The sequence below is a fragment of the Canis aureus genome, chromosome 27, assembly GCF_053574225.1.
Source record: "Canis aureus isolate CA01 chromosome 27, VMU_Caureus_v.1.0, whole genome shotgun sequence".
Classification (NCBI taxonomy): Eukaryota; Metazoa; Chordata; class Mammalia; order Carnivora; family Canidae; genus Canis; species Canis aureus.
Window position 1 is genome coordinate 19870282 of NC_135637.1, and position 24272 is coordinate 19894553.

The window sequence follows — 24272 nt, forward strand, 5'->3', positions numbered from 1 at the left end:
CGCACCCCGGTTCCCCCTCCCGCGGGCTCCAGGTCTGAAGTCTGGCGGTGTCCATGTCCCTCCCTGGAGCACGGGGCAGGGCACAGGGCGGTGCTGGGCCAGGCCAAGGAGGGCCCTGTATTCCAGAAAAGTCTGGAGCCTGACAGCGGGGCCAGCCACCCAGATCCGGCTTCCCCAGGACCCCCCAGTCTGCCCTGGCAGGCTTTTCTATCCCCCTGGTTACAGGCGGGACTTGCGCAGTCTTTATTTTGTTTTATTTTTTGTTTATTGAGCAAATATTTATTGAGCATTTGCTCCAAGCGATTCCCACTCTCTTCTGCCCCTGTGGCCACTTAAACTGGCCAACTCCTCCTCAAGCATCACCTCTCTGGGAAAGCATCCCTGACCCCTCTCCCACCCTCAGGTTGGGTAGGGAGTACCCCCTTCTCTGTATGCCCTCCAGCTCCCTGCTTTTCATTCATGATAGGAACAGCTAACAATTACTGGTCATTTACTGTGCACAGTGTGTCAGACATGGGATGTCCCCTGCCTTCCTTCATTTTCACATAGCCCTTCAGGGCTACTTTGCTCCATATTTTCCAGAGGTGGACACTGAAGCATGCTGTGTTCCCAAGGTCACACCACTAGCCAGAAGCAGGGTGGGGATTTGAATCCAGGCATTCCTGGGGCCCTCACTACCCTCAGCCACCACCCTCCCCCCCCAACTCAGGGCTTGGGCTTGGTGCAGTATCTGTTACTACAACCCGGTGGGCACACGCTTGATGTCTCACTTACCCTGTCAGAACATAAACTGCACTGCATTGTGCCTATTTGCCCGTTTTCTCCTGTTTCCCCCCCTAGGCTGATTGCTCTGTGACCTCAGCACCCAGCACAAGGGAGGTGCCCAAGATGTATTTGTTGATCTGAACTAGTAGGTTTGAGAACGTTTTTGTAAGGCCCAGAATCTGATCCAGTTTCTGCCCACAAACGAACTTGAAATCAGACACTCAAATGATATAAGAAAGGTTGCAGGGCTCTGAGGTCTGGGGCAGTTTTCCCGTCTTCTTTTTAAAAATCAGATTCATTGAGATAGAATTTAGATGCAGTGAGATGCACCCATTTTCAGTGTCCGGTTCAGTAAGCACTGACAAATGATTACATCCATGTAACTAGTGTTACTGTCAGATATAAAACATTTCCGTCTCCCCAAAAAGTTCCCCCACGCCCCTTTGCCATCAATGCCTGCCCTCCTCCCCTCACCCCCTGTTCCCAGGCAACCACTGATCTGCTTTCCGTCACTATAGGTTAGTTTGCATTTTTCTAGAATTTCATGTAAATGAAATCCTACAATGTATACTCTTTCACGTCTGGCTTTTTCCCTTAACATGCAGTTTGGAGATTCATTCATGCTGTTGAGTGATGCCCACCTTAGTTTCAAACCCCTTCTCGGTTCCTGACCTCTGAGCTGAATTCAGCCTCTTCATATATAAAATGGGGGTGAATGCTGTGAGGTTGAGTGAAGGTCTGCAGAGCGCACAGGACCCATACACAGTAGACACACAGTAATATGTTCTAGATTAGTGTGGGTTTTCTAGTAGACTGCGAGTTCTTTGATGTGGCAGGCACAGATTGCCGCATGCAGTAGGCATTCAGTAAATGCTCTTGATTAGCATAACCTTTCTAGCAGTAAGTTCCTTGTGGACTGAGACTTTATCCACCCACCCTCCACTAATGGCAATGGTCACCATTTATTCAGATGGTGAATCCAGAGGCTCAAAGAAGTACAACAACTTGGCCAAGATCACACAGCCATGAAGAGGCAGAGTTGGAACTGAACCCATGCAGCCTATTCCTGGGGTCCTTATTGTTGTTTTTTTAAATGAAAATATATGGGGCTCTGGGGCACCTGGGTGGCTCAGTGGTTGAGCGTCTGCCTTTGGCTCAGGTTGTGATCCCAGGGTCCTGGGATTGAATTCTACATCAGGTTCCCCACAGGGAGCCTGCTTCTCTCTCTGCCTGTGTCTCTGCCTCTGTGTGTGTGTGTCTCATGAATAAATAAATAAAATCTTTTTTAAGAAAAAGAAAAAAGAAAGAAAGAGAAAGAAATATATGGGGTCCTTACTCTAAATCACTGTACTAAACTCCCTGACAAATAATTTTTCTTTCCTCTCATGATCTCCCTGAACCTTCTCTAACATCCTTGTCCTTTCCTGAGCTCCCCTTGGAGGCAGCATAATGTAAAAAAGAACAACCCCACTACTCTTATATATTTGTTGAGTTCTGTGCCAGTATGCTAAGCACGTCACAGGTACCTGCTCCTGTAGCTCCCTGACCACTCTGTGAGGTAGGTTCTGTGTTTCTCCCCATTTTACAGGTGAGGAAACCAGAGGGTGGCTGAGAGGCTGTGGTTTTGCATCAGGATATCCTCCTTTTGAAGTCCAGCTTGGCTAGACACTCCATGGGACTTGGGCAAGTGTATTCCCCTTGCCTTGGTCTCCCCCAGAGCCCCTCCTTGACCTGCCGTTTTTTTCTGGACACATCACTCTGATCCCTCAGCAGGGTTTCCCCTTCCTGCTGATCCTAAGGTTTTCTTTTCTTTTCTTTATTTTCCCCCCTTAGTCTATCCCTAGGCCTTAGCAAGCCCAGGCTGCAATTTCAAAAGGAGTTGAGTTCCTTCTTGAAAGGGGCTGGGACCGAGCCCCTCCCCTCCCTCTCTTCCCATAAATACCCCCTGTGTGCAGCGCCCAGGGGCGCGGGGAGGGGGGAGGCAGACGGCTGACCTGTAATTAGAAACTTTTCTCCCTCCCCAGCCCAGGAGGAGGGAGGGCCCGGGTCTGGGCCAGCCATTTTGTTTGTCATGAATTATTCAGGAGATGGGAAGAGGAGTTGAGAGGGCCCGTCTGCTGACCAGACATCTCAGGCCCTGCCCCAAGCAGAAGCAGCCGAAACCACCCGGCTCTGTCCCCTTTCACCGTTTCAGACTCAGCGTCAACAAGCCAAGTGCTAGGCAACTTTACCAAGGGGGTTTTCATGAGGGAGATGTGTTCTTCAGCTGAGGAGGGGGCGGTGATGGGGACTTACCCAAGGTCACAAAGCTGGGAAGAGGACAACTGAGCTGGGATTCAAACCCAGGAGGAGGAGAGGATGAGAGCACGGCAGCTGGCCAGGAGAGAGGGTGCTTCTCCTTTCTTTCCCTGCTGTGTCCTTTGCTAAATCTCTAGGATGGGAAGAGGGATAATGCAGAGAGAAGGAACTTCATGGGACACCAATGGGGTGATAGGCAGGCAGGACTTCACATGCAATGTAATCCTCACATCCCTTTGAGAAGGTGTTATTGCGCTCATTTTATGGATTTGGAAACCGAGGCTCAGAGAGATTAATGGAGTTTATTCGAGGACACATACGGCTTGTTACTGGCAGAACAGAGGATCGAACATCAAACCTAACACAATCCCTCCATGGCACATTCTTTATCCACCACTCCTGGTGGGTGGGAAGATGAGGGGAGGGCACCTAGGATTCTAGGCCCTTAAACCCACAATGATCCTTGGGTTGGACTTCTCTTGTCACAACTTGCGGTATTCATGGCACTAGGTCCATGGTGCTGCTCTGGGACAAGCCCTCTGAGAGTCATGAATGACTCTAAGTGAGCATCAGTATGCTATCTGCCATCCCACACCAGGTAGCCTTTGCAACATAGCACTTTAGAAGGCTCGGAACTTCCTCTTTGGAAGATGCTGGCAATTCTGAGAGACCAGTTCTAAGCGTAGTTTGTAGAGAAGCTAAGAGCACAGGTTTGGGAAAAGGACTACCTGTTTCCACTCCTTAAGATCCTTATGAACTGGGCAGCCTGGATAGCTCAGAGGTTTAGTGCCACCTTCGGCCCAGGGCATGATCCTAGAGACCCAGGATCAAGTCCCACGTTGGGCTCCCTGCATGGAGCGTACTTCTCCCTCTGCCTGTGTCTCTACCTCTCTGTCTCTCTGTTTCTCATGAGTAAATAAATAAAATCTTAAAGCAAAAAAAAAAATCCTTATGAACTTGGAACAATTCCTAAAATCTTCTAAGCATCAGTTGGCCCATTGGGGAAGTTAGATTATGATAAGGAATAAACATTACGAGTAACTATGATAATGTGAGGAATGAATATGATAATGTCAATAAAGGATTTAGTATTATACCTGGCACATTGTGAGGGCTCATAAGAGCTCGCTATTATTATTATTATTAATTATTATTATTATTCCTGATGACAGCCTCTCCTTAAGCTTGGTTAACAGAGAGGCAGGAACTACCAGATGGTGAACGTGTGTTGTCTTTTGGAAAAAGCACCCCAATTTCCCTGGGGAATTCTCCCTGCCAATATCAGCCTCTGTACCTGGGGTTTATTTTGCCTTGGTGACTTATTTTGCCTTGGTGATCCTGCCTGACCAAAGGATTGGTTCAAAGATGAGCATGTGACCCAATTGACAGCGAATCAGGGGGAACCCTGAGATTTTTAGCAGGAGACAGGCAATCTCTCTTCCAGCAGGGGAAGAAAGCAAGCCTGGAGCTTCTGAGGGCCATCTTGTCACCCTGGAGAAGAGCTTGTGTGCCTGAGAACAGAGCCATAGAAGAAAGCAGAGCCAAGATATGGCAAGGACACTAAATGAAATCCTTGAATGACTAGATCTAGTTGTGAGCCACTAATAATAATTATTATTGGAAAAAAAATAATTATTATTGGGACACCTGGGTGGCTTGGTATTTGAGCATCTGCCTTTGGCTCAGGTCATGATCCTGGGGTCCTGAGATGGAGTCCCACATGGGGCTCCCTGCAGAGAGCCTGCTTCTCCTTCTGCCTATGTCTCTGCCTCTCTCTCTGTGTCACTTATGAATATATCAATAAAATATTTTAAAAAATAATTATTATTAACTATTTTTTTGCATCCGTTTGAGTTCTCTGTTGCTTACAACCACAAGTTCTGACTAAATATGCCAATGATTCTCTCTCCCTCTCCCTCTCCCCCTCCCTCCCTCTCCATATATATATGTGTGTGTGTATATATATATATGTGTATATATATATGTGTGTGTATATATATATGATTAAAATGACAGTGTGTGTTGAAGACTCACTTTTAATTATTACTTTTGTTTTACAAACTTAGGTCAAGAGAGAATGTCTAGTAAGACTTTAAGATTCACAACACCTAGGTACAAATTATAGGCCTTTAACTCACTAAACTTATACTGCCATGGAGTCACAGACTTAGAGTCATGGCTTGGCTTTAACCATGGTTTTCCTTTCTGCTTCAGAAAAACATTTAATTTCCACTCTGGGCGTAGTCTATCCCAGCTTCCTTGTGGTGCGCTGTTTCTGTCTGCCTTTTGTCTGCGTGCTGGTGGTGTCAGAGCCGGTAACTATCTGTTTACAGTTTCAGACAGAAGCATTAATTGCCTTTTGAACCTCCCATTTTCCTCTAAGAGCTCCCTACTCGACTGTCTCAACCGTCTTGTTTGTATTTCTTTCTGTACAAAGAGAAATGTCTACTTTTTTTTTCATAAAATCTGACCACCTGCAAATCCCTCCATATTCCCTTTTGAGTAGGCAACATGAGAAAAAAACATGTAGGCAGCAAAATATCTGTGTTGAACAGAGTTTACAGGACAAGTTGTCACAACCCAGAAGCTTCTAGGCCAAACAAGAAGGCAGCTGTGGTGTGGTTAAGAACATTGGAACTGAGTGAGATCAACATTTGAAATCTGGTTTTGCGGCACCTGGGTGGCTCAGTGGTTGAGCATCTGCTTTTGACTTGGGTTGTGATCCTGGGGTCCTGAGATCAAGTCCTGCATCAGGCTCTCCGTGGGGGGCCTACTTCTCTATGTCTCTGCCTCTCTCTCTGAGTATCTCATGAATAAACGAGCAAAATCTTTTTTTAAAAAATGAAATCTGGGATGCCTGGGTGGTTCAGTGGCTGAGCGTCTGCCTTTGGCTCAGGGAGTGATCCCAGGATCCAGGACTGAGTCCCGCATCAGGCTCCCCTCGAGGAGCCTGGTTCTCCCTCTGCCTATGTCTCTGCCTCTCTCTCTCTCTCTCTGTCTCTTTCTCTGTCTCTCATGAATAAATAAATAAAATCTTTTAAATAAAATAAAATCTGGTTTTGTCACTTATTGACTGTGTGACCTGGGGCAAGTTACTTCATTTGCAAAGCCTCAGTTTCCTCACCTATAAAATGGGCATGAGGGACACTTGGGTGGCTCAGGCTGTTACGTGTCTGCTTTTGGCTCAGATTATGATCCCAGGGTCCTGGGATCAAGCCCTGCATTGGGCTCCCTGCTCTGAGGGGAGTCTGCTTCTCCCTCTCCTCCCTGCTTGTGCTCTCTCACACGCTCTCTCTCAAATAAATAAAATTTTATTTTATTTTAAAAAATATTTCATTTATTATTCATGACAGACACAGAGAGAGAGAGAGAGAGAGGCAGAGACACAGGCAGAGGGAGAAGCAGGCTCCATGCAGGGAGCCCAATGCGGGACTCAATCCCGGGTCTCCAGGATCACACCTTGGGCCGAAGGTGGCACCAAACCGCTGAGCCACCCGGGCTGCTCAATAAACAGAATTTTAAAATAAATACATAAAACAGGCATGAGAGTACTGGCTTTACAAGGTTGGATAACGTAGCTGCTGACAAAAGCATCTTCCTCTGCCCTTTACTTGCCTGGTGTGGTTCAAAATAATAATAAAACTAGCATTTATTGAAGACTTACTAGCGGCTCAGCTTTATTTCAAGAGGTATTCAGCCTTACCATAAACCTTATGAGGTAGTTACTATTATTAGACTCCCATTTTACAGGAGAGAAAGTGGAGGGTCAGAGAGGGTAGGTAAGTTGCTGAAGTCACACAGCTACAAGACAAAGCTGGGATTCAAACCCAACATTTTCACTCCACAGCCTTATCCCTGCTCATTGCTATACGGCCCCAACAGAGGTAAAAGATACCAATCACCCTCACTGGAGGCCCGGCAGGACCAAAGGCTGGACTTGCTGCCTTTGATGCAAATCGCATCATTCTCTTACTTCCTTGTCTCACTTGTCAACTCTACTCCACAGAAAGCTTGATGTTCCAACAGTCTAGACCTTACCTAATCTTGAGAGGCATGATGGGAATACGGAAATGGCAATTTGGCTTTGGAATCCAAATCCTGTCCTCCCACCACTACCACTGCCACCATCCGCACACACTCCTGCCTTCTGCGTACCAACAGAAAAGAGGAGGAGCCGGGGAGATGGATCCTGTGGGAACCTGAATGCGGGACTCCATGTGCACATACCTCCCTACACGCCTTGCTCAGTCACCCTCATGCCAGCTGAGCAAGCTTGTGAGAACAGGAGCATGCACCCATGCAATCACACTCGTAGTGAACACACAGGTACACGTGCAAGTACATGCATCCCCCCATTCACACACGTGCACCTCCACCCATCCCACCCGTGTTGAATTCCTGCACTTGGTCAGAAGTTCATTAAGAAGTGTAGTAGTAGTGGTTAAGTGCATACATTCTAGCTCCTGACTGCTGGGTTTGAATGCTGCTTCTACCATACACCAGCTGTGTGACTCTAGGCAAATCCTCTCTCCTTTGTGTGCCTCAATTTCCCCATCTGCAAATGGGAGTAACAAATAATACCCATTCCCTGAGAGCGTTGTCAGGAATTTTGTATACATTACACATGGTGAACAGCCTTTAAGTGATGTTGTGTTCTTTATCCAATAGGGCAGGTTCCTGAGAAGCCGACTCAGAGATGGAGATTTGCATGCAGAACTTTATTAGGATGTGCTTTTGGGCCAACACCCATGGAAAAGCAGAGAAGGAAGCAGTTATAGGGAGAGTCTGTGAGGCAGTCTTCATGGACGCTTCAGCCACCCCAACGGAGGCTCTGAAGCTCAGATGGTCCACTAGAGTTACCCTGAGCTGACAAGAGGGGGCTGAATATTTATACCTGTGTTGAGCAGTCCAAGGATATGAGCTGCCCTGAGAAGCTGGCATGACCTCAGTGCGACAGGTCCCCTTAACTATGGGCAAGTTGCAGAGAGGGACTTGGCTGTGAGCCATCAGTTACCTCCTCCTGCAGCTAGGGACATACATGTCTCTGTCCTAAAGGTGGGGACCAGGGCAATGCACCACAGCATCTGCTACATGGTTTCCCAAACCATGGCCGAGGGAGTCCAGTCTCCCCTCTGCTCATCACTGGATTCCAAACGAGGACCCTGAAAACAGTGAATTGAGGAACAGGAACCTCAGCTTTCCCAGAGTTGGCCCTCAAACCAAACTGTTTGCTTTTGCCTCTGTATTCCACCACATTGTATTCAAATTTTTAGAGATTTTATGTATTGAGAGAGAGACAGAGACAGAGACAGAGACAGAGAGCATGTGATCACAAGCGGGTAGAGGGGCAGAGGCAGAAGCAGACTCCACACTGAGCAGGGAGCCCAATGTGGGGCTCGATTCCAGGACTCCGGGATCATGACAAAGCTGAAGGCAGATGCTTAACCGACTGAGCCATCCAGACCCTCCTCATTGCACTTTTTTCAAATTCAGGATCCCATTTAGCACATCCTTAAATAGTAATAAGTGGCGTGATGAACCAGTTCTAAGTACTTTAAGTGGATTAACTCATTTAACACAACAGCCCTGTGAGGTTGATATGATATTGTTATCTGCATTTTATAGAGGAGAAAACGAAGACACAGAGAGGCTAGGTAATTTGCCTAAGGTCACATGGTTTATATGCAGTGGAGCCAGGAATCAGGGAGTCTGGTTCCAGAATTCAGTCTTAACCAGGACACTCCTGTGATTATCAATTAGTGTTAACATGGATGATGGATACCCATGGATGTCCCTGGGATGGATAGATGGATAAAGAGAAGGACTGGAAGATGAATAGACAAATCAATGGATATATGAATGCATGCGTGAATGCATGGAGAGATGGATGGATGGATGGATGGATGGATGGATGGATGGATGGATGGATAAGTGGATGGATGGATGGATGGATGGATGGATGGATGGATGGATGCCTACTGTCCTGGCCTTCCTGGAATTTTCCATCCCACCAGTTGCCTCTCCATCCTTGGCATCAGAGCATCTGGATCCACACAAGCAGGGAGCACAGCACAGCCTTGAGCAGGGAAGACAGATCTAGATCTTCACTTCCTGGGGCTCTGACCTCCAGTCAACAGATGATGGGACAATGTGACAGAAGGCAATGTCAGAGGCAACTGCAGAATCCCAGGCTTACCAGGTCTGTGGCCCAGAAAGAGTTTCTCTCTCTCTCTCTGCCATAGAGGCTTTGTCTGTAAAATTCAGTTTCTGGAACTTCTAGGCCAGACTCCCTACAATTCTTTGAAGCGGGAACTCAGACTAGGATATTAAGTTTTTGCTTACCTGAGGGGATCAGCTGATTCCAATTCACTTCTTCCAGACATCATCTCCTTCTCCACTGTCTCTTTTCGGGGTCCTTCTCAGAATGCACTCCTTCTTTGGGCATTTTCCTTCTTCTCTTCACTCATCTCTTTTATGTTCATCTTAATACTTCATACTTCTAACCATGGAATGGCCATGGCTGAACATGCATTGGGGCTGCCTGATTTCCTCCCTGCCTGGGCATGTGGGTGCTTAACTATTTCCTTTCTTTCCTTCTTTCTTTTCTTCTTCTCCTTCTACTCGTCCTTGTCCTCGTCCTCCTCATCCTCCTCGTCCTCCTCATCCTCCTCGGCCTCCTCGTCCTCGTCCTCCTCCTTCTTCTTCTTCTGATGGACAGGCAGCACCCAGCCCTGGAGGGGAGACACACAGCTGGAGCTGTGGTTCTGAGAGACTGAGTTTTTTTGGAACCCACAAGCCCCACAGGAAGATTTTTCTAAGACAAAGAATTTTGGAGCGCCTTCAGTCCCAACTCCCTGGATTAGCGCCCTGTGAGCAGACAATGGAGCATAGTGGGAAAAGGTCCAGCAATCTGAGCGAGGCTACTTCTCGGGGCAATTCACATCCCCTCTTTTGCTTCAGTTTTTCTATCTAGAAAATGGGAGTTTGATCGGTCTATAAATTTATGCAAAAGAAATCCGTTTGCTTGATTCAAATCTCAGCCACCCCACTTCCCAGCTACATCATCTTGGGAGTACAGTTGCCTCCGTAAACCTCAGTCTCTTCATCTGTAAATTGGGGATGAGAGACCACCCACCTTTTAGGGTTCTTGTGGAAATTAAATTGATAATGTATGTCAAGTGCGAAGCACAGAGCAAATGCTCAGCAGTTGGGGATAGTTGCTGAAATGTTAGGAGAGAAAGGGGAAAGCCACAGCAGACAGGCAGAGAAATATAAATTCAGGTGTTCCCACCCAATCTTGTCAAGCTGAACTCTCTCCTTCCCATCTTTTCTCCTCCTCCAGTATGCCTCTGTTCATTGTACACTCAAGAAATGATTGAATGATGCTTGTTAAGAGCCTGAAAAAGGAGAGCTTGACTGGCTTAGTTCTTAGAGCACGTGACTCTTGATGGGAGGGGGGGTTGTGAGTTCGAGCCCCACACTGGGTGGAGAGATTACTGAAAAATAAAATCTTAAGAAAAAAAGAGAGCCTGAAAAACAGACATACCCTTTAGCCTAGTAACTCTGCTGCTGAGATATGAAGATACTATTTGACATAGAGGAAAAAATGTAAGTATAACCTGTTCATCTGAGTTGTTTATAATCACAAAAACTTGGAAACAACTTAGCTATCACTAAGAGGGAAATGTTTGAGTGAAGGACTTTTTGTTTACGGCTGTGATATTTTGTAACTATTAAAATTATATTTGTGAATCGTTTATAATAACATAGAAGAGCATATAAAAATGCATGAATGAATAAAAGGAAAACAAATTTACATATATAGAAGGAATGGTGTAAGAAAAAAAAAAAAGCAAAAACAAAATCAACTCCCCAAAGAAAACGCTGCAGGGAAGCATTCAAAGTTTATACACGAAAATGTAAACAGTGGTTATTTCTGAATAGCAGGGTTTGAGTGGTATTTATTTTCTAACTTTTGTACAAATGCATCGTTTGTGTATATTTTCCATTAGTATATTTTTTTAAGTTAACAAAATATATTTAGAAGTAAAACTAGAAAGAAATAAACCAAAATGTTAATAATGCTTGTCTTCAGATGGTAATAGGGAATTGTATTTTTTAAAATCAATGCTGCATTTCTTTAATGAACTTTGTGTTTATTCTGTGAACATCATATTTTCCTTAATAAACATATATTAGAACTGTATATAGCTAGAGTACTTTTATTAGTTTTTTAAATTACAAATATATGCTCACATTAAGAAAAATTCAATTGATACACAAAGGTGTGAGGTGAAAAGTAAAAGTTCTTGACTCCTTTATACCCCTTAGTCTCCTTCCTCAAAAGTAACCATTACCAGTTTCATGTGTGTTCTTCCAGAAAATTTCAATTTTTTGTGCATATACATTTAGGTATAATCATATATATATATATATATATATGGAGAGGGAGAGATTCACACAATATAAATTATTCTGAAACTTGCTTTGTTATTCAAGGCAGCATAAATTTTGGGGTATCTTGACATGTGTGATATTCTCTTATAATGCCTACAAAACATTCTACTGTAACGGCACATGATAATTTCTTTAATTAAGCCCCTACTGATGATCATCGAGGTTGCTGGTGAGCATCATTATTATTGCTAGCTTACGCTTTTATAAACACTGCTACAATGAACGTATTTGCTTATATTATTTACCTTTTCCCACCCCGTGAGCACATCTGTAGAATAGATGTGGAACTGTTGGGGATCCAAGGGTTTGTGTATTTTTAAATTTCAAGATACTGCCATGCATTAACATAAATACATAGAAGACACATGAAAAGACAAATGGGGAAAAAAACCTCAACGTGTTAAGGTTGTGCCAAAAGTGCGCAGTGCAAGTGCGCAAAACAAACACACAGAAGTAAACCCGAAAAGCTTGGCGTAGAAATAAATCATCAAAGGCCTTTTACTTAAATATTAAAAGTGACTTTCTTTGGAGGGGATCGTGGATGGTTTTTATACTTTATTTTCTCAACGTTTTACACTATGAATTTCTTTACTCCTCAGAAAACCGTATCGCAGATATTATGAAAAGTATCTCTCTTTTAATTATGAAAGACAACACACAGTCATTGTAACAAGTCAAAAAGAAATGAGTTACAAAAAGTGTTAATAATGTCCCTCTCCTTGTCTCCGAATTCATTCCCCGAGGTAAACAACGTTCAGGGCCCCGTGAGAATACCTCCCTACTTTTTTTTTTTTTTCTAGAGCATGTTATTTTTACACAGGAAAAGAAAGAAGGAATAAAAGACCTTGGAGGGGGGAATCTTTTTTTTTTTTTTTTTTTTTAACGTAAGGCCTCCCCTGGGCCTTTCGCAGACCATCGCTCCCTACCTCCCACTCTGCCAAAGCTGTTTGCCCTCTTTCCACGTCCAAACGTCTTGGCGTCAAAGAAACCCCCTTGGGGCCCTGCTCCCCGGAGGCACCTGCGCCTCCTCCCTGGCCCGAGCGCAGCCGAAATCAAGGCCAGGCCAGGACGCGCGCGCCCCGGGCCGACCCGGGACCCGGGGCCCGCGGAGAGCCGCCGCTCCCCAGCCCGCGGAGCGAGGGGCCCAGGCCGGGCCTCCCTGGCCGAGGGTGGAGTCTGCGCCGGCCCCGCTCCCGCCCGCTTTCTCCAGGAGTAATTAAGAGTGAAATCCTCCTCCCGGTGACCCCGGTGCTCCGGGCCCGGGCTGATTTACACATGAAAGGTCTACGGAGGGCCTGGGCTTTCTCCTTTTCACATTCACAATGAGGCGCGGCCTATAAATAAAACCTCTCGGAGAAACAAGAGGCTTCAAAAAATGTCTTTGTGTGTGTGTGTGTGTGTGTGTGTGTGTGTGTGCGCGCGCGCGCGCGTGTGTTTTAGAGACAGAGACAGAGAGACCCAGAGGGCGAGGGAGAGCTGGAAAGAGCTAGAACCGGGAAGAGGGAGAGGGACATCCCAGTAACAACGACTGTTTATTGAGCGCTTACTGTGTGCCCGGCATCCGCACATCATCCCCGTAAGAAAGACCTGATGGTCCCTATTTTACAGGTGGTGAAACTGAGGGTCAGGGAGGGGAGGACCCGCCCAGGTTCCGCGGTGAATCGGGAGGTAAGCTTGGACCCGGGGGTGGGGTGGGGGCGATGAGCCGCGGAAGATGTTCTCTTTCTTTCTTTTTCTCTTCTTTCTTTCTTCTTTCTTTCTTTCTTTCTTTCTTTCTTTCTTTCTTTCTTTCTTTCTTTCTTTCTTTCTTTCTTCTTTTCTTTCTTTCTTTCTTCTTTCTTTTTTTTTTTTTAGATTTTATTTATTTATTCATTTTGAGAGAGACAGAGAGAGGCAGAGACACAGGCAGAGGGAGAAGCAGGCTCCATACAGGGAGCCCGACGTGGGACTCGATCCCGGGACTCCAGGGTCACGTCCTGGGCCAAAGGCAGGCGCCAAACTGCGGAGCCACCCAGGGATCCCCGAGGTTCTCTTTCTTTATCACGACAGTGGTCACAGCTCTGTGGATATTTGTCAAAAGTCACAGAGCTCTACATCTGAAAAGGGAGAATTTGACTCTACGTAAAGCGTACTGCAATAACCTGACCCTTAAATGATCGAATAAAAATAAACCACAAGAGTACAAGACCCCCGCCCCAAAGACGCTAATGGGCTTTAATTGATGAGGTCCCCTGGGTATTTGAGGGCCTCTCTCTATACCTTTCCCGCCTCTAAGCAGGGCTGTTTTCCTCATTTCCTCTGTATCTTCAGGCTCAGGGCCCCATACTGGGGAAATGTAGACACTGGGGAAATATTTGCTTGCTTAATGAATGAATGAGCCAAATCATTCTCTCTGGACTCATTTCTCCAGCTACAAAATGAGAAATTGATGAAACGCTAAGGTGGACACCTTTCAATCAACTTAGAGGTCACCTCCTCCAGGAAGCCTTCCAGGTTTCCTCTCCCACTCCTGAACTGGATCAAGTGCCTCTTCTGGGCTCTGGTGGAGCCAGGTTGTATTTCCATGTCTGCACTGACCCTACTGTACGGTATTTATCTGCTTCTGTGTGTCGTTTATTTGAATATTCAGGTTTTCTGCAGTAGGGTCCATGTCTGTTTTGCTCTTCTCTGTACATTGCCTGGCACATCACAGGTGGAATATCTGATGAACTAATGATTTGATGCATTATTAGTTCTGGTCGGAGGTCCGAAACTGAATCATGCTAGTGTTGGCTGAAGCTGGGGGAGGGTCCAAAGCAGCAGAAATGGCCAGGGTATAGAACTAGGAAATCCTGGTGCAGCAGGGATTAGTTGAAAGGCCTGACTTCTGGAGCACCTAGAAAACAATCCTGCCATGACTTCTGCAGGAAATTCAAGTCTTCTCCCACATGAGGCAAGGGAGTTGGGAGAACAGCCAGACTCTGGAAGACAGGTTGGGGGTGGGGGCAGGGCCAGCCCTGGGAGCCGCCAATCTGCCTACATTTGTTTGGGGCAGAGGATGGATTGGGACACATGGGACACATGGAATTGGTCAGCTTTCAGATCTTCTTAGCTGTCATTCAGCCTCATCAAGCCTCAGTCTCTGCATCTGGGTAGTGGGGAGAGTATAATTGTACCTAGTTGAACACATTTGTTAGGAAGGCAAAGGGTCATAATGAGGTCAAAGTGCATGCTATTGTGTAGGTGCTCAGAAATATTTTATTTATTTTTTTTTAATTTTTTTATTTATTTATGATAGTCAGAGAGAGAGAGAGAGAGAGAGAGAGAGAGGCAGAGACAAAGGCAGAGGGAGAAGCAGGCTCCATGCCCCGGGAGCCCGACGTGGGATTCGATCCCGGGTCTCCAGGATCGCGCCCTGGGCCAAAGGCAGGCGCCAAACCGCTGCGCCACCCAGGGATCCCTATTGTGTAGGTGCTCAGAAATATTTTAAAACATCTCACATCTTTTCCCATTTCTCTCACATGTTTTTAGCCCTAATTAGAGCCACCACTTGTGAGTCTCTGATAATAATATCAACTCTTCCCTGCCATGGGTCAGGCACTGTACTATGCGTTTTACAGGCATTATCTCATTTAATCTTCGCAATCTCCTTGTAAGGAAGGTTTGTTACCATTCTTATTTTCCAGAGAGGAAATAGACTCAGAGAATACAATGACTTGTCTGACACAGCCCCTAAGTGATAAACCTGGGATGTGAAACATCTGTTCATTTAAGGGAGCACCCCAATCCCCTGGAGGGCTTGTTCAAACACAGATTGCTGGGCCACACCCCTAAATTTCTGATGCAGCAGGTCGGGGGTGGAGCTTGAGAATTTACATTTCTAACAAGTTCCCAGGTGATATTGCTGCTGCGGGTCCTGGAGTGCACTTTGAGAACCACTGCCTAATACCAGGATTTCTCCACTGTCATTATCCCACTTAGGCATGTTATGTCACGTCCAGCCTATCCTATTACAATAGGCTCAATTCAAAGAATTTGAAGTCTAGTATATTCATCTAGCACTTGGCATATGTGACCGTATATTAATTAACTGAAAAAAAAAAAAAAACCTTTCACCAATTTTAAAGGTGCAAAAAAAAAAAACCCTAAAAAATATAAAATATAAGAAGGAAGGACAGAATCTGCTTTAGTCTTGCAAATTACTCAGAGAATGACTTTTTGTTATACGCAGTGGTATAGTAGAAGCTTTCTGGATTAACTAACTCACTGGATTAAGAACTCACTGAAGCTGGCTCACTGGATTAACCAACACTCATCTTGCCTACTGTAAAATCCGGAACGATGCCATGCCCACAGCAGCTGGAGGACTCATTTCTAGTATGACCAGTAACTAACTCCTCTTGCTGACTTAATGATGTGGCTGTGTGCTTACCAAGAGTCAGCTGGATTGGTTCTTCCATCAATTACTCTTGTAATTAAATCATGTAATTGTATGCGACAAATTGATAACATGGAAGTTGGAAAAGAAAACTGATGTTTCTATAAACACAGTTGAATGTTCTGAAAAGATTCTTTCAAAGTTGGTTGGTACAGGTCATTACATAATTGTCCAAACCCATAGAATGCACTGTGTTGAGAATGAAGCCTAATGTAAACTATGGACTTTGGGTGATCTTGATGTGTCAGTGTGGGTTCATCAATTCTAACAAAGGTACTTCTCTGGTGGAGGATGTTCATAGTGGGAACGGCTATCCATGGAGTGGGGCAGGGAGTGTATGAGAAATCTCTGTATCTTTGGCTAATCATTGTTGTGAATCTAAAACTTCTCTAAAAAACAAAATCAATAAGAAAGAAAGAAGGAAAGCCCCAGCTTGACCCACTATGGTCACACAGTATGAGCAAAAAATAAACTTTTGTCATAAGCCACTGACTGTGGGGGGAGTTAATTGGGTTAGGTGTGGTTTAGACAACGAAAGACTTTTGGATGGGGATAGAGGTGGAATTCTAAAAATCTGGACAACCAGGGCCTTCAGATCTACATCAACTTTTAAGAAGCTCAGGGGAGTGGTTCCTGTAAGAAGCATGTGGGGAAACTCCAACCAGCTGGCTCAGATCAGCCTCAAAGACAAGGCTTTGGCCCAACATCAAAAGACTGGTGAATGAATATATAGCAATAGGTTTTTACATTAAAATAGGATATTTAAGGGTTGTAAGTATTATTTTTATCATTTCCTGTTTCAGTGGACTTTTTCAATAAACTTACCAACCACTCATTTGAGCAGGTTGCATAAAAGCTCCTACTACAGAATAATATTTTGTTTTTTTTCTTTTTTTTAAAGGAAAGGGGTGGTATGGTTCTTAATTATTAACTGATTTCTATTTCATCTCTCTCCAGCCAGTAATGTCTAATATTGGCATAGCACTTTACAGTTTGTAAAACACTTCCAAGTCTATTTATTTCTCACAACTACTCTGGGCTGCAGGCATTATTATCCTCTTTCTAGAGGCTGGGGAAAACGAGGTTTGGGGAAGGGAAATAAAGGCTTCCAGTAAGTAGGGCATTCAAACTGGGGCAAGAATTTAGACTTAATCGAAGAGCCTAATTTATCCCCAGGACACTGTGTTAACAAAGGAATCAGAATACAGGCCCTAAACTTTTATCAGTGGTGGCCAAGAGTCTTAGAGTGTGAGGGAGGGGTTAAGGGATAGAGACTATGTCTGGTTCACTTCTGGATCCTGGCACAGAGTAGGCCCTTGGGAAATATTCAATGCTTGGTTGAAGACATGAGAGCACAGGTAAGTTTTCTATACAGATTGTGAGGGTTGCCAGAGAAGGCTTCTTGGAGGAGGTGGCCTTTAAGATGAAATCTGAAGAATGAGCAGGAGTGAACAGGGCAAGAAGAGGGGGAAGAGATACAACAATGAAGAAGCTGGTCTCTGCCCTTAGGGAGATCACAGTCAGGGGAACCGGGAATGGAAGGTACAACCTAACGGAATGATGAAGCCAGGGGCCTGAGGAAAGGTGGAAGAGATGCCTGACTCAGCCTGAGGTGTCAGAAAGACTTTGCAGAGGAAGTGACTGTTTTCCAAAGCTTTCTTAGATAGAAGCATCTGCTTCATTACATTTTGGGTGAAGAAAATGGGCGTGGAAGAGAATTCGGGCTGGCTGGGAGGTGTGGTCTCCCAGGACGTTAGAGGCCTCTCTTATCAGCCTAATGGTGGGTGGAAGCTGATCATCCTCTAATCTGGATGCTGTTTTCACCTCCATTGTCAATGCTAAGCCTTTGTTTGTTTGAACTAAGGCCTTCTATCTAGAGTTCTTAGCACCCAGCAGCAAATGGTGACATCTGAATAAGTGGAAGAGAATTCCTTTGTAAAGGGTTCCCAGAGAACACCTGCTCCTTAGATCTACCCTATTACAGAGCAATTGCAGGATCTCTTCCCAGTTGGAATAACCCTCATGGTCCCCATTGATAACTTATCTTGAAATGGGTAGTAGGATTCTGGCCCTGGCTAACCCGGATTTAAATCTGCCCTTGGCCACTTTCTAGGTACCTGTTCTTTGACATCTGTTACTTGACCTTCCAATGCTTCAGTTTCCTCTCTGGCAAAGGAGGCTAGTAATAATACCTACAATCTCCAATGAGGTTTGTTTTTTGTTTTTGTTTTGGTGGGCTTTTTTTTTTTTTTTTTTTGGTGGGCTTTTTTTAGGTTTTGCTTTTTAAGAATAAAATGAATTTTTCTATGAAATACTTAGAAGAGTACTTAGCACACAGTAGGACCACAGAAAATGTTGGATGTTAGCATTCAGGCCCAGGAACAGTGCAAAGTGTTGGGGATACAGCAACAAAAGACAAATCAAATTCCTTCATAGAACCTACACTCTAGGGGAGCCTAGGTGGCTCAGTCAGTTGAGCCTCTGCCTTCAGCTCTGGTTGTGATCTTGAGGACCAGGCATCCAGCCCCACATAGGGGGGGCTCCATGCTCAGTGGGGAACCTATTTTTCCCTTTCCCTCTGTCCTCCCTGCCCCCCCCTGCTTGTGTGCTCTTTCTCTCTCTCTGTGTCAAATAAATAGAATCTTTCTTTTTTAAAGATCCTATTTATTTATTCATGAGAGACACACACACACACAGAGGCAGAGACACAGGCAGAGGGAGAAGCAGGCTCCATGCAGGGAGCCCGACGTGGGACCCGATCCCAGGACTCCAGGATCACGCCTAAACCACTGAGCCACCCAGGGATCCCCAAATAAATAGAATCTTAAAAAAAAAAAAAAAAAAAAAAAAAGAACCTACACGAAGAACAAACCAAACTAGAAAATAAAACAAAAAACAGGTTATGACTTGTGCTACTGAAAAAATGATGCTTGGGACACGTGGGTAGCACAGTTGGTTGAGCCTCCAACTCTTGACTTTCGGCTCAAGTCATGATCTCAGAGTCGTGAGATCAACCCCTGTGTCAGGCTCCGCACTCAGCAGAGTCTGCTGGGAACTCTCTCCCTCTGCCTTTGTGCAGAGTCTGCTGGGAACTCTCTCCCTCTGCCTTTGTCCCCTCTCTTTTCTCGCTCCATGCAGGGAGCCCGACGTGGGACTCGATCCCGGGTCTCCAGGATCAGGTCCTGGGCTGAAGATGGCGCTAAACCGCTGAGCCACCCGGGCTGCCCTGTAAATAAATCTTTAAAAAAAAATACTTTCGTGGTGCCTGGTTGGCCTAGTCAGAGAAGCATGTGGCTCTTGATCTCGGGATCGTAAGTTTGAGCCTCATGTTGAGAGTAGAGGTTATTTAATAAACTTTAAAAATTTTTATTTAAAAAATACTTGTGGGGCCTGAGTGCCTCAGTTGGTTAAGCAGCTGCCTTCAGCTCAGATTGTGATTCTGGGGTCCTCAGATTGATCCTGGGGTCCTGCACTGGGCTCCCTGCTCTGCAGGGAACCTGCTTATCCCTTTGCCTATGTCTCTGCCTCTCTCTCTTTCTCTCATGAATAAATAAAAGTCTTAAAAAAATAAATACATGATACTTGTGATAAAGACAGGGGGCTTCCTTTTGAGAAAGTGACCAGGTAAGATCTCTCCTGGAAGGCTGATATTTAAGGGGAGGCACACCACGTGACAGGTGGAGGAAGAGGGTTCCAGGCAGAGGGCCCAGTAACTGCAAAGGCCCTCAGGTGAGAACAAGATTGGCTTCTTCCAGGAACAGAAAGCCAAACTGCTGGAGTGTGACACATTTAGTGATGAAGGCAAGATTCAAACTTGGGTTCAGTTTGACCGGGAATTTCATTAAGTGTTTCAATTTCACCACTTCACATCAGGGTTCAAGTTCATTTGACGTTCGCAAAGTTGAATGGAGACCTAGAGTCTGACTGAAGTGTGAGAGTGGTCTTCATCACAGGTAAGGTTTATTTATTTATTTATTTATTTTTATGACAGTCACAGAATGAGAGAGAGAGAGAGGCGCAGAGACACAGGCAGAGGGAGAAGCAGGCTCCATGCACCGGGAGCCCGATGTGGGATTCGATCCCGGGTCTCCAGGATCGCGCCCTGGGCCAAAGGCAGGCGCCAAACCGCTGCGCCACCCAGGAATCCCACAGGTAAGGTTTAAAGAGACCTCCTCTCCACCAGAATCACGTATGCCAACTTCAACACGGATAAGGTATAATGTCAGGAACAATGCTATGTGCATAACCAGGGGGAGGATGGGGCCCAGAAATTAAGTGGAGGAGCTGACCATGGGCAAGCCAGGTTGCCTTCTCTTTCTCCCTTGCAAAGTCTACAAATAGAAACAATGTTATAAGTGTCATTTATTTAATTTATTTTTTATAAGTGCCATTTATTTATTTTTTTTAATTTTTATTTATGATAGTCACACACACACACAGAGACACAGGCAGAGGGAGAAGCAGGCTTCATGCACCGGGAGCCCAACGTGGGATTCGATCCTGGGTCTCCAGGATCACGCCCTGGGCCAAAGGCAGGCGCTAAACCGCTGCGCCACCCAGGAATCCCTATAAGTGCCATTTATTTTATTTTTATTTATTTATTTTTTATTTATTTATTTATTTTAATTTTTTTTCTTCCTTTATTTATTATTTATGATAGTCACAGAGAGAGAGAGAGAGAGAGGCAGAGACACAGGCAGAGGGAGAAGCAGGCTCCATGCACCGGGAGCCTGATGTGGGATTCGATCCCGGGTCTCCAGGATCGTGCCCTGGGCCAAAGGCAGGCGCTAAACCGCTGCGCCACCCAGGGATCCCTAAGTGCCATTTAAATCAAACAATAGATCTATAGGGAGGACCCACTGGGGACTTTTACCTTCTGATTTATTTCTGTCTGAAATTTTTACGACAGGAATATTTTCTTTTGTCATTAGAACAACAGCAAAATAATAATAAAAATTTTCAAGGTAAAAAAAAAATTTAGGGGCGCCTGGGTGGCTCAGTCAATTGAACATTTGCATTCGGCTCAGGTCATGAGGTCCTGGGATCGAGCTCCACATTGAGTTCTCTGCTTGGAGAGGGCCTGCTTCTCCTTCTCTCCTTGCCTGCCATTCTGCCTACTTGTGCTCTCTCTGTCAAACAAATAGATAAAATCTTCAAAAAATAAATAAAATAAATTTTTTAAGAATGATTAATATTTGTTACTGTGCTGCCCATCATGGGAAATGCAGACCTAGGGGTATGGTGATTTCCTGAGTGGAGTTTGGGCTATAGCAGTAGAGTTAGAGTGCATAATGCTATCAGATGAAAACAGAAGATATGACATTATATTGCATGGTAGACTCTAAAAGTTGTGTCAAAATTTAAAGAAGTAGAATTTTGGGGTGCCTGGGTGGCTCAGTTGATTGAATGTCTGACTCTTGATTTCAGCTCAGGGTCATGATCTCAGGGTCCTGGAATGGAGCTCCGCATGGGGCTCCTCACTCAGTAGTGAGTCTGTTTCTCCCTCTGCCCCTCCCATGCTTATGTTTTCTCTCTCTCTCTCAAATAAATACATACATATATATATTTTTTATTTTTATTATTATTATTTTTTTTAATAAGGAAGCTGGGATGCCTTGGTGGCTCAGTGGTTGAATGTCTGCCTTTGGCTCAGGTCATGATCCCAGGGTCCTGGAATAGAGTTCGACATTACACTCCCCATGGGGGTGCTTCTCCCTCTCCTTGTGTCTCTGCCTCTCTCTCTCTGTGTTTCTCATGAATAAATAAATAAAAGCTTAAAAAAATAAAGATGCACAATCACCTTGTTTAAAAAATATTAAGCAGAGGATCCCCAGGTGGCTCAGGGGTTTGGCCCCTGCTTTTGGCCCAGGGCATGATTCTGGAATCCCGGGATCAAGTCCCGCATCGCGCTCCCTGCATGGAGCCTGCTTCTCCTCTGTCTGTGTCTCTGCCTCTCTCTCTATCTGTGTCTCTCATGAATAAATAAATAAAATTTAAAAAAATATTAAGCACTGTGTATGGTGTTAGGGATATAGAAGTAAGCAAGGCAGACAAGGGTCCCTGCTCTCATGGAGCTCCCAGGGTATTAAGACATTAGGGAGATAAGTGGTGGAAAGAGCACTCCTAACAGAGGGAACAGCATGACTAAAACCCCTGAAGTTGGAAATAAAAACAGAGAGAAACAGAAAGAAGGCTAGCTCAGAGGACGAATGGAGTGTCCTTAGTAAAAATAGTGGGGATAAGCAGTGATTGTAGCTTTCAGGATGGTGGAGGTCAGAATAAGGGTTTTATCTTAGGGGAACAGAAACCCATTGAAGGGGTGCAAAGTGGAATGGTCATATGGTCAGAGCTGGGCTTCAGAAGGGACACCCTGGCTGCTATATGGAGAATAGACAGAGGGCAGTGAGCTACAAGGAGAGAGATCAGTCTGGAGACGACTGTAATAGTCCAGGGGAGAGTGAACAGTGCCCATAACTAAAGGGGGAATGGAGAGGATGAAAGAGACATTTCTTAAAAAAAAAAAAAAAAAGATTTTATTTACTTATTCATGAGAGGCACAGAGAGGCAGAGACATGGGCAGAAGGAGAAGCAGGCTCCCTGTGGGAAGCCTGATGCAGGATTGATCCCAGGACCCCAAGATCACGACCTGAGCCAAAGGCAGATGCTCACCCACTGAGCCACCCAGGTGCCCAAGACATTTTTTAAAAGATTTTATTTATTAATTCATGAGAGACACAGAGAGAAGCAGAGACACAGACAGGGGGAGAAGCAGGCTCCCTGCAAGGAGCCCAATGTGGGACTCAATTCTGGATCTCGGGATCATGCCCAGAGCCAAAGGCAGACACTCAACCGCTGAGCCACCCAGGTATCCCTTCACACTCAGTTCTAAAGAAGACTCAGTCCTTCCTGTGTTTTAGAAAATCAGTGGTGACTGTATAAAAGGCAGTAAAACAAGTGCTCGTCTATGCACAGAATATCTCTAGAAGATTTATTTTAAGTCTCTAGTATGGTGGCTTTCTTTGCAATGAAACGGTGTGGCTGGGGGACAGGGATAGGAGGTGACTTTTCCTTCTTTAATTTTTATTTTTTGGTAATTTGAACCATAGAGATGTATTACCTAGTCAATACTCCAATACTTAAATAGTTAAGAAAAAAACATATACTGGGGGCGCTTAGCTGGCTCACTCAGTGGGCATGTGACTCTTTAAAAAAAAAAAAAACATTTATTTGGGGCACCTGGGTGGGTCAGTGGTTAAGGTCTGCCTTTGGCTCAGGTCATGATCTTGGGGTCCTGGGATCAATCCTGCATAGGACTTCCCAAAGGAAGCCTGCTTTTCTTTCTGCCCATGTCTCTGCCTGTCTCTCTGTGCCTCTCATGAATGAGTAAATAAAATCTTAAAACATAATAAAAATTAAAAAAAAACATAATAAAAATTAAAAAACTTAAAAATACACTTAGTTTTTAAAAACTTTTTAAAAAATGTATTCATTTGAGAGAGAGAGAACAAGAGCATGAGCAGAGGGAGAAGGAGGCTCCCTATTGAGCAGGAAGCCTGACCTGGGACTCAGTTCCAGGACCCCAGGACCCCAGGATCATGACCTGAGCCAAAGACAGATGCTTAAGGAACTGAGCCCCCCAGGCACCCTGGAGCATGTGACTTTTGATCTCAGGGTCATGAGTTCAAGCCCCACATTGGACTAGAGTCTACTTAAAAAAAAAAAAAAAAAAAAAGAGCATGTGCTGGTTGAATGCAGAGTGGGGTCAGCTGTGTCTTTGAATCTTGCCTCAGTCAACTTGTCTCTACTTGTGTCCATTTTTGCTTCTCTGAGGTCCAGTTTCCTCATCTGTAACATGGCGGTAACAGTACTTCTTCATGGGTTGCTGGAAGAATTAAATGAGATAGTATATGTCGAGTGCCAACCCTACAGTAAGGATAGGCTAAATAGATGCGATTAGTATTAATAATTTAATGGTGAGTTAGATGCACACATGCCCCCACCAAGGGTAATCTCAGCCTGACACATAGGCATCGATCAAGGGAAGGGATTTGGAATCAAACACAGCTGAGGTCTGTCTCTCTAAGCGATCACTACCTCTCTAAACCACAGTAGCCTAGCAAGAGGGGGATGCTAACACACCTCCCTCCTAAGATCAAAGAGCTACTGGGTGGGGATAGTCAATGCCAAGCGCAGCGCCCTGTGAGTTATGAGTTACAGAGATGAAGATTTTTCTTTCTTTTTAAAAATTTTTATTTATTTATTCACGAGAGACACACAGAGAGAGGCAGAGACAGGTAGAGGGAGAAGCAGGCTCCTCACAGGGAGCCCAGTTTGG

The 24272-nt window shown here is 45.0% G+C and overlaps 1 long non-coding RNA gene across 2 annotated transcripts in view; it reads left to right on the forward strand.

Annotated features, from left to right (window-relative positions):
• Positions 1-16421, forward strand: part of LOC144299980 (uncharacterized) — a 51846-nt gene extending 35425 nt beyond the window's left edge. Inside the window, exons 6-8 of one of the 2 annotated variants that reach the window (XR_013366642.1) lie at positions 13129-13188; positions 13931-14742; positions 14971-16421. This is a non-coding gene — a long non-coding RNA (uncharacterized LOC144299980). Of the gene's footprint in view, positions 1-1735; positions 4502-13128; positions 13189-13930; positions 14743-14970 lie in introns of those variants that run through there. The other variant, XR_013366640.1, reaches the window with a different exon arrangement.
• Positions 16422-24272: the final 7851 nt, after the last annotated feature.